The sequence below is a fragment of the Scyliorhinus torazame genome, chromosome X, assembly GCF_047496885.1.
Source record: "Scyliorhinus torazame isolate Kashiwa2021f chromosome X, sScyTor2.1, whole genome shotgun sequence".
NCBI classification, from domain to species: domain Eukaryota; kingdom Metazoa; phylum Chordata; class Chondrichthyes; order Carcharhiniformes; family Scyliorhinidae; genus Scyliorhinus; species Scyliorhinus torazame.
In genome coordinates, this window is record NC_092738.1 from 36,064,097 (window position 1) to 36,075,412 (window position 11,316).

The 11,316-nt window shown below is 47.6% G+C and overlaps 1 long non-coding RNA gene across 1 annotated transcript in view; it reads right to left on the bottom strand.

The window, feature by feature from the left end:
* Positions 1 to 5,360, bottom strand: part of LOC140405527 (uncharacterized) — a 92,661-nt gene extending 87,301 nt beyond the window's left edge. The window contains exon 1 of the long non-coding RNA XR_011938629.1: positions 5,259 to 5,360. This is a non-coding gene — a long non-coding RNA (uncharacterized lncRNA). The remainder of the gene's footprint in view (positions 1 to 5,258) is intronic.
* Between the last annotated feature and the right edge of the window lie 5,956 nt (positions 5,361 to 11,316).

Below are 11,316 nucleotides of genomic sequence, written 5' to 3' on the forward strand. Positions count from 1 at the left end.
CAATGGAATTCTGTTGTCAAACCAGAGTGGACTGTTTAGTATGTCATTCCCCAGGGCACATATCGATGTACAGCAGCCAGAGAGAATTGCAGTCTGATTACATTTGATGGGTGAAATTATTAAGTCCTGTTTTAATATATTGAACACTTAAGAGAAAATCATCTTGGGGAGAGGTCCTGAGCATGTAGGGCCGAGCATGCAGCCCCGAGCATGCAGCCCCGAGCATGCAGGGCCGAGGATGCAGTCCCAAGCATGCAGCCCCTAGGATGCAGCCCCTAGCATGCAGGGCCGAGAATGCAGTGCCGAGGATACAGTCCCGTGCATGCAGCCCCGAGCATGCAGCGCTGGGCATGCAGCCCCGAGCATGCATTGCCGGGCATGCAGTACCGGGCATGCAGCGCCGGACATGCAGTCCCGAGCATGCAGTGCCGGGCATGCAGTGCCGGACATGCAGCAACAAGCATGCAGCCCCAGGCATGCAGTGGCAAGCATGCAGCCCCGGGCATGCAGCGCCAAGGATGCAGTGCCGGGCATACAACCTCGGGCAGACAGGGCCGGGCATGCAGCGCCGAGCATGCAGTGCCGGGCATGCAGTGCCGAGCATGTAGCTCTGGGCATGCAGCGCCGAGCATGCAGTGCCGGGCATGCAGTGCCGGGCATGCAGTGCCGAGCATGTAGCGCTGGGCATGCAGCGCCGAGCATGCAGTGCCAGGCATGCAGTGCCGAGCATGCAGTGCCGGGCATGCAGTGCCGAGCATGCAGTGCCGAGCATGCAGTGCCGAGCATGTAGCGCTGGGCATGCAGTGCCGAGCATGTAGCGCTGGGCATGCAGTGCCGAGCTTGTAGCGCTGGGCATGCAGCGCCGAGCATGCAGTGCCGGGCATGCAGCAACAAGCATGCCGTGCCGGGCATGCAGTGCCGAGCATGCAGTGCCGGGCATGCAGTGCCGAGCATGTAGCGCTGGGCATGCAGCGCAGAGCAGGCAGTGCCAGGCATGCAGGGCTGGGCATTCTCTGCCGGCTCTTCATTGCTCCAGGCTGCCCGAGATGGTCACACATAACTAAACAGGAATTGTGATTAAACTGCCAAACCGGGTGACTGTAATTATTGGGCAGTCAGACGGACAAAGACACTGACCCCTCTCTTTATCCTGTTTATTCCCATTGACTTCTCTCTTTATCCTATTTATTCCTCTTGATCTCTCTCTTTAATCCCATTGATCTCTCTCTTTATCCAATTTATTCCTCTTGATCTCTCTTTTTATCCTATTTATTCCTCTTGATTCATCCTATTTAATCCCATTGATCTCTCTCTTTAATCCCATTGATCTCTCTCTTTATCCAATTTATTCCTCTTGATCTCCCTCTTTATCCTATTTAATCCCATTGATCTCCCTCTTTATCCTATTTAATCCCATTGATCTCCCTCTTTATCCTATTTATTCCTCTTGATCTCTCTCTTTAATCCCATTGATCTCTCTCTTTATCCTATTTAATCCCATTGATCTCCCTCTTTATCCTATTTAATCCCATTGATTTCTCTATTTATCCTATTTAATCCCATTGATCTCACTCTTTATCCTATTTATTCCTCTTGATCTCTCTCTTTAATCCCATTGATCTCTCTCTTTATCCAATTTATTCCTCTTGATCTCTCTCTTTATCCTATTTATTCCTCTTGATCTCCCTCTTTATCCTATTTATTCCCATTGATCTCTCTCTTTATCCTAATTAATCCCATTGATCTCTCTCTTTATCCTATTTATTCCCATTGATCTCCCTCTTTATCCTATTTATTCCCATTGATCTCTCTCTTTATCCTATTTAATCCCATTGATCTCCCTCTTTATCCTATTTATTCCCATTGATCTCCCTCTTTATCCTATTTAATCCCATTGATCTCTCTCTTTATCCTAATTAATCCCATTGATCTCTCTCTTTATCCTATTTATTCCCATTGATCTCCCTCTTTATCCTATTTATTCCCATTGATCTCGCTCTTCATCCTATTTATTCCCATTGATCTCCCTCTTTATCCTATTTATTCCCATTGATCTCTCTCTTTATCCTATTTATTCCCATTGATCTCTCTCTTTATCCTATTTATTCCCATTGATCTCTCTCTTCATCCTATTTATTCCCATTGATCTCTCTCTTTATCCTATTTATTCCCATTGATCTCCCTCTTTATCCTATTTATTCCCATTGATCTCTCTCTTTATCCTATTTATTCCCATTGATCTCCCTCTTTATCCTATTTATTCCCATTGATCTCTCTCTTTATCCTATTTATTCCCATTGATCTCCCTCTTTATCCTATTTATTCCCATTGATCTCCCTCTTTATCCTATTTATTCCCATTGATCTCCCTCTTTATCCTATTTATTCCCATTGATCTCCCTCTTTATCCTATTTAATCCCATTGATCTCTCTCTTTAGCCTATTTATTCCCATTGATCTCTCTCTTTATCCTATTTATTCCCATTGATCTCACTCTTTATCCTATTTATTCCCATTGATCTCCCTCTTTATCCTATTTATTCCCATTGATCTCACTCTTTATCCTATTTATTCCCATTGATCTCACTCTTTTTCCTATTTAATCCCATTGATCTCCCTCTTTATCCTATTTATTCCCATTGATCTCCCTTTATCCTATTTATTCCCATTGATCTCCCTCTTTATCCTATTGATTCCCATTGATCTCCCTCTTTATCCTATTTAATCCCATTGATCTCCCTCTTTATCCTATTTAATCCCATTGATCTCCCTCTTTATCCTAATTAATCCCATTGATCTCTCTCTTTATCCTATTTATTCCCATTGATCTCTCTCTTTATCCTATTTATTCCCATTGATCTCTCTCTTTATCCTATTTATTCCCATTGATCTCACTCTTTATCCTATTTATTCCCATTGATCTCTCTCTTTATCCTATTTATTCCCATTGATCTCTCTCTTTATCCTATTTATTCCCATTGATCTCCCTCTTTATCCTATTTATTCCCATTGATCTCTCTCTTTATCCTATTTATTCCCATTGATCTCTCTCTTTATCCTATTTATTCCCATTGATCTCCCTCTTTATCCTATTTATTCCCATTGATCTCCCTCTTTATCCTATTTATTCCCATTGATCTCTCTCTTTATCCTAATTAATCCCATTGATCTCCCTCTTTATCCTATTTATTCCCATTGATCTCCCTCTTTATCCTATTTATTCCCATTGATCTCACTCTTTATCCTATTTATTCCCATTGATCTCACTCTTTATCCTATTTATTCCCATTGATCTCTCTCTTTATCCTATTTATTCCCATTGATCTCTCTCTTTATCCTATTTATTCCCATTGATCTCTCTCTTTATCCTATTTATTCCCATTGATCTCTCTCTTTATCCTAATTAATCCCATTGATCTCCCTCTTTATCCTATTTATTCCCATTGATCTCCCTCTTTATCCTATTTATTCCCATTGATCTCTCTCTTTAGCCTATTTATTCCCATTGATCTCCCTCTTTATCCTATTTATTCCCATTGATCTCTCTCTTTATCCTAATTAATCCCATTGATCTCCCTCTTTATCCTATTTATTCCCATTGATCTCCCTCTTTATCCTATTTATTCCCATTGATCTCTCTCTTTAGCCTATTTATTCCCATTGATCTCCCTCTTTATCCTATTTATTCCCATTGATCTCCCTCTTTATCCTATTTATTCCCATTGATCTCTCTCTTTATCCTATTTAATCCCATTGATCTCCCTCTTTATCCTATTTAATCCCATTGATCTCTCTCTTTATCCTATTTATTCCCATTGATCTCCCTCTTTATCCTATTTATTCCCATTGATCTCCCTCTTTATCCTATTTATTCCCATTGATCTCTCTCTTTATCCTATTTATTCCCATTGATCTCCCTCTTTATCCTATTTATTCCCATTGATCTCCCTCTTTATCCTATTTATTCCCATTGATCTCTCTCTTTATCCTAATTAATCCCATTGATCTCCCTCTTTATCCTATTTATTCCCATTGATCTCTCTCTTTATCCTATTTATTCCCATTGATCTCCCTCTTTATCCTATTTATTCCCATTGATCTCCCTCTTTATCCTATTTATTCCCATTGATCTCACTCTTTATCCTATTTATTCCCATTGATCTCCCTCTTTATCCTATTTATTCCCATTGATCTCTCTCTTTATCCTATTTATTCCCATTGATCTCCCTCTTTATCCTATTTATTCCCATTGATCTCTCTCTTTATCCTAATTAATCCCATTGATCTCCCTCTTTATCCTATTTATTCCCATTGATCTCCCTCTTTATCCTATTTATTCCCATTGATCTCCCTCTTTATCCTATTTATTCCCATTGATCTCTCTCTTTATCCTAATTAATCCCATTGATCTCCCTCTTTATCCTATTTATTCCCATTGATCTCTCTCTTTATCCTATTTATTCCCATTGATCTCTCTCTTTATCCTATTTATTCCCATTGATCTCTCTCTTTATCCTAATTAATCCCATTGATCTCCCTCTTTATCCTATTTATTCCCATTGATCTCCCTCTTTATCCTATTTATTCCCATTGATCTCTCTCTTTAGCCTATTTATTCCCATTGATCTCCCTCTTTATCCTATTTATTCCCATTGATCTCCCTCTTTATCCTATTTATTCCCATTGATCTCTCTCTTTATCCTATTTAATCCCATTGATCTCCCTCTTTATCCTATTTAATCCCATTGATCTCTCTCTTTATCCTAATTAATCCCATTGATCTCCCTCTTTATCCTATTTATTCCCATTGATCTCCCTCTTTATCCTATTTATTCCCATTGATCTCTCTCTTTAGCCTATTTATTCCCATTGATCTCCCTCTTTATCCTATTTATTCCCATTGATCTCTCTCTTTATCCTATTTATTCCCATTGATCTCCCTCTTTATCCTATTTATTCCCATTGATCTCCCTCTTTATCCTATTTATTCCCATTGATCTCCCTCTTTATCCTATTTATTCCCATTGATCTCCCTCTTTATCCTATTTATTCCCATTGATCTCTCTCTTTATCCTATTTAATCCCATTGATCTCCCTCTTTATCCTATTTAATCCCATTGATCTCCCTCTTTATCCTATTTAATCCCATTGATCTCCCTCTTTAATGCTGCTGCTCGGTGAGTGGACTGCAGTTGGGCTAATTGAGTAACGGTGTGATATCTTGTTGCCGCAGCGTTTGGATCTGGCTATTAGTCTTACCTTGGCTCTCATATTGTTGAGTAAAGCAGTGTTGGGACGAGTTAGTGTTTTTGCTGCTGTCCTTCGCACAATAACAGACCGACTGAATTGCGAGGTCCGTGCTGCGTAGCCACAGCAACTAGCTCTTGTGATGTCACCAACCCATCACCGTGGCAACATGGCCATGTGCAACATCCTGGGAGGTGTGGGGGTGGGGGAGTGAAGACAGCTTCAAACAAATTGAACATGGTTGTGTGGGCAATGCTTCATCGGCGAATATCCATTTTCCCAATTGGCCCGCGGAAGACATTCTGATTTTTATTTTTAGTAAATATTTTATGAAGGCATTTATAATTTTAACACTTTTAAACAGAAAAATCCATCAAAGACATAAAACCCTGAACATAAGCCCTAACTACCATGTTCCACATACACACTCCATCACGGACGTCCCTTCATTGGTTTTCCTACCCTTATTCGTCACTTCTATGCCTTCCCCCCCGAAGGCGAATTTGATTTTCTCCAACCTGTGTAACCGCACCATGTCACTGACCGATAGCCCCGACTTTGGAGGCTCCAAGTCCCTCCATCCAAACAGAAGCCGTCTCCGGGCCATGAGGGTTGCAAAGGCCAAAACATCGGCCTCTCCCCCCCCCCACTGGGCTTCCGGATCTTCCGACACTCCAAATATTGCCACCTCTGGACTCAGTCACCCTCCCTTCCAGAACCTCAGACATGACAGTAAGAAGTCTTACAACACCAGGTTAAAGTCCAACAGGTTTGCTTCGAATCACTAGCTTTCGGAGCGCTGCTCCTTCCTCAGGTGAATGAAGAGGCATGTTCCAGAAACATCTAATGATGTGGAGATGCCGGCGTTGGACTGGGGTGAGCACAGTACAAAGTCTTACAACACCAGGTTAAAGTCCAACACGTTTGTTTCGATGTCACTAGCTTTCGGAGCGCTGCTCCTTCCTCAGGTGAATGAAGAGGTCTGTTCCAGAAACACATATATAGACAAATTCAAAGATGCCAAACAATGCTAGGAATGCGAGCATTAGCAGGTGATTAAATCTTTACAGATCCAGAGATGGGGTAACCCCAGGTTAAAGAGGTGTGAATTGTACCAAGCCAGGACAGTTGGTAGGATTTCGCAGGCCAGATGGTGGGGGATGAATGTAATGCGACATGAATCCCAGGTCCCGGTTGAGGCCGCACTCATGTGTGCGGAACTTGGCTATAAGTTTCTGCTCGGCGATTCTGCGTTGTCGCGGGTCCTGAAGGCCGCCTTGGAGAACACTTACCCGGAGATCAGAGGCTGAATGCCCTTGACTGCTGAAGTGTTCCCCGACTGGAAGTGAACATTCCTGCCTGGTGATTGTTGCGCGATGTCCGTTCATTCGTTGTCGCAGCGTCTGCATGGTCTCGCCAATGTACCACGCTTCGGGACATCCTTTCCTGCAGCGTATGAGGTGGACAACGTTGGCCGAGTCGCACGAGTATGTACCGCGTACCTGGTGGGTGGTGTTCTCACGTGTAATAGTGGTATCCATGTCGATGATCTGGCACGTCTTGCAGAGATTGCCATGGCAGGGTTGTGTGGTGTCGTGGTCACTGTTCTGAAGACTGGGTAGTTTGCTGCAAACAATGGTTCGTTTGAGGTTGCGCGGTTGTTTGAAGGCAAGTAGTGGGGGTGTGGGGATGACCTTGGCAAGATGTTCATCGTCATCAATGACGTGTTGAAGGCTGTGAAGAAGATGACGTAGTTTCTCCGCTCCGGGGAAGTACTGGACGACGAAGGGTATTCTGTCGGTTGTGTCCCATGTTTGTCTTCTGAGGAGGTCGGTCCGGTTTTTCGCTGTGGCGCGTTGGAACTGTCGATCGATGAGTCGAGTGCCATATCCCGTTCGTACAAGGGCATCTTTCACAAACCCCTGCCCGAACCCAATCCACAAATCCCTGCCCGAACCCAAACCACAAATCCCTGCCCCAACCCAAACCACAAATCCCTGCCCGGACCCAAACCACAAATCCCTGCCCGAACCCAAACCACAAATCCCTGCCCCAACCCAAACCACAAATCCCTGCCCCAACCCAAACCACAAATCCCTGCCCCGAACCCAATCCACAAATCCCTGCCCGAACCCAAACCACAAATCCCTGCCCGAACTCAAACCACAAATCCCTGCCCGAACCCAAACCACAAATCCCTGCCCGAACCCAAACCACAAATCCCTGCCCGAACCCAAACCACAAATCCCTGCCCGAACCCAAACCACAAATCCCTGCCCCGAACCCAAACCACAAATCCCTGCCCGGACCCAAACCACAAATCCCTGCCCCGACCCAAACCACAAATCCCTGCCCGAACCCAAACCACAAATCCCTGCCCGAACCCAAACCACAAATCCCTGCCCGAACCCAAACCACAAATCCCTGCCCGAACCCAAACCACAAATCCCTGCCCGAACCCAAACCACAAATCCCTGCCCGAACCCAAACCACAAATCCCTGCCCGGACCCAAACCACAAATCCCTGCCCGGACCCAAACCACAAATCCCTGCCCGATCCCAATCCACAAATCCCTGCCCGATCCCAATCCACAAATCCCTGCCCCAACCCAAACCACAAATCCCTGCCCGAACCCAAACCACAAATCCCTGCCCCAACCCAAACCACAAATCCCTGCCCCAACCCAAAACACAAATCCCTGCCCGAACACAAACCACAAATCCCTGCCCGGACCCAAACCACAAATCCCTGCCCGGACCCAAACCACAAATCCCTGCCCGAACCCAAACCACAAATCCCTGCCCCAACCCAAACCACAAATCCCTGCCCCAACCCAAACCACAAATCCCTGCCCCAACCCAAACCACAAATCCCTGCCCCAACCTAAACCACAAATCCCTGCCCGAACCCAAACCACAAATCCCTGCCCCAACCCAAACCACAAATCCCTGCCCCAACCCAAACCACAAATCCCTGCCCGAACCCAAACCACAAATCCCTGCCCGAACCCAAACCACAAATCCCTGCCCGAACCCAAACCACAAATCCCTGCCCGGACCCAAACCACAAATCCCTGCCCGGACCCAAACCACAAATCCCTGCCCGATCCCAATCCACAAATCCCTGCCCGATCCCAATCCACAAATCCCTGCCCCAACCCAAACCACAAATCCCTGCCCGAACCCAAACCACAAATCCCTGCCCGAACCCAAACCACAAATCCCTGCCCGGACCCAAACCACAAATCCCTGCCCGAATCCAAACCACAAATCCCTGCCCGAACCCAAACCACAAATCCCTGCCCGGACCCAAACCACAAATCCCTGCCCCAACCCAAACCACAAATCCCTGCCCGGACCCAAACCACAAATCCCTGCCCCAACCCAAACCACAAATCCCTGCCCGGACCCAATCCACAAATCCCTGCCCGAACTCAAACCACAAATCCCTGCCCCAACCCAAACCACAAATCCCTGCCCCAACCCAATCCACAAATCCCTGCCCGAACCCAATCCACAAATCCCTGCCCCAACCCAAAACACAAATCCCTGCCCGAACCCAAACCACAAATCCCTGCCCGGACCCAAACCACAAATCCCTGCCCGGACCCAATCCACAAATCCCTGCCCGAACTCAAACCACAAATCCCTGCCCGAACCCAATCCACAAATCCCTGCCCCAACCCAAACCACAAATCCCTGCCCGAACTCAAACCACAAATCCCTGCCCGAACCCAAACCACAAATCCCTGCCCGAACCCAATCCACAAATCCCTGCCCGAACCCAAACCACAAATCCCTGCCCGAACCCAATCCACAAATCCCTGCCCGAACCCAAACCACAAATCCCTGCCCGAACCCAAACCACAAATCCCTGCCCGGACCCAAACCACAAATCCCTGCCCGGACCCAAACCACAAAGCCCTGCCCGAACCCAAACCACAAATCCCTGCCCGGACCCAATCCACAAATCCCTGCCCGAACTCAAACCACAAATCCCTGCCCCAACCCAAACCACAAATCCCTGCCCCAACCCAATCCACAAATCCCTGCCCGAACCCAAACCACAAATCCCTGCCCGGACCCAAACCACAAATCCCTGCACCAACCCAAACCACAAATCCCTGCCCGGACCCACACCACAAATCCCTGCCCCAACCCAAACCACAAATTCCTGCCCGGACCCAAACCACAAATCCCTGCCCGAACCCAAACCACAAATCCCTGCCCGGACCCAATCCACAAATCCCTGCCCGGACCCAAACCACAAATCCCTGCCCCGACCCAAACCACAAATCCCTGCCCGAACCCAAACCACAAATCCCTGCCCGAACCCAAACCACAAATCCCTGCCCGAACCCAAACCACAAATCCCTGCCCGGACCCAAACCACAAATCCCTGCCCCAACCCAAACCACAAATCCCTGCCCCGACCCAAACCACAAATCCCTGCCCGAACTCAAACCTTTCCAGGACCTCCCACAAGTACGTCCACTCCACCCGATCAACGGCCTTTTCTGCATCTATGGCCACCACCACTTCGACCTCGCACCCCTCCGCAGGCATCATTATTACGTTAAAAATCCGCCTAAGGTTGGACACCGGGTGTTGTTCCTTAACAAATCCCACCTGGTCCTCCCCTATTACCCCTGGAACCGGGTACCCACGCAAACACGGGGAGAACGTGCAGACTGGTCCTCCCCTATTACCCCCGGAACCGGGTACCCACGCAAACACGGGGAGAACGTGCAGACTGGTCCTCCCCTATTACCCCCGGAACCGGGTACCCACGCAGACACGGGGAGAACGTGCAGACTGGTCCTCCCCTATTACCCCCGGAACCGGGTACCCACGCAGACACGGGGAGAACATGCAGACTGCGCACAGACAGTGACCCAGCAGGGAATTGAACCTGGTCCTCCCCTATTACCCCCGGAACACAGTCCTCTATCCGTGTGGCCAAAATCTTTGCCAGTAATTTAGCATCCACATTTAAGAAGGAGGTTGGTCGATATGACCCACAACTTTCCAGATCGTTGTTGCGTTTGAAGATGAGAGAGATCGATGCCTGCGATAACGTCGGGGGGGGGGGGGGGGGGGGGGGAGCACTCCCAAATCCTTTGCTTCGATGAAGGCCCCGACCAAAAGTGTCTCCAGCACCTCGGAAAACTTCTTATAAAATTCCACTGGGTATCCGTCTGGTCCCGGTGCTTTACCTGATTGCGATGCCTCCAACCCCCCTATTACCTCCCCAAGCCCAATTGAGGCTCCCAGATCCTCCACCATCTCCACATCCACCTCCGGGAACTTTAGCCCCCCCCCCCCCCCCCCCCCCCCTAGAAATTGCTTCATCCCCTCCTCCCCGGCTGGGGGGGTCCAATTTATACAATTTACTGCAGAACTCCCGAAACTCATCATTCACCCCCGCTGGGCCGAGAACCACCTTCCCCGCTGTGTCCCTCACTTTCCCTATCACTCGCGCCGCCTCCTGTTTCCACAGCTGGTGCGCCAGCATCCTGCTGGCTTTCTCCCCATATTCATAAACCGCCCCCTTTACCCTCCTCAGCTGTCTCTCCTCCTTGCCTGTGGACGGGAGCCCAAATTCCAGCTACAGTCTCTGACGTTCCTTCAGAAGTCCGTCATCTGGAGTCTCCGCATACCTCCTGTCTGTCATGATATTCAAACACACACATCATGATAGACAGACCAACAGACAAATTAGCACACATAACACGACAGCCAATCACAGACAAGGACAGAGACAGTATAAGAGAAGAAACACGACACCTGGGACAAGGACAGGACCTGATTAACAACACACTCAGAGAGTCACCACGTGCTGAGTACCAGGACAGATCTGTAAATAACAAGTTGAAATAAAACAGCGTTGCACCAAATACAACCGTGTTGGTTCATCTGTACCTCAGAGCACCGAACACCACATGGTACCAGTGAGTGGATCGATACCCGCCGCCATACCTCAGCGTACAGAGACAACCAGCAATACCCAGGCAAGATGTACGAGCTCCCGGTTCCGCAGCCGCTCCAGTGCCACGGCGATCTCCGCGAA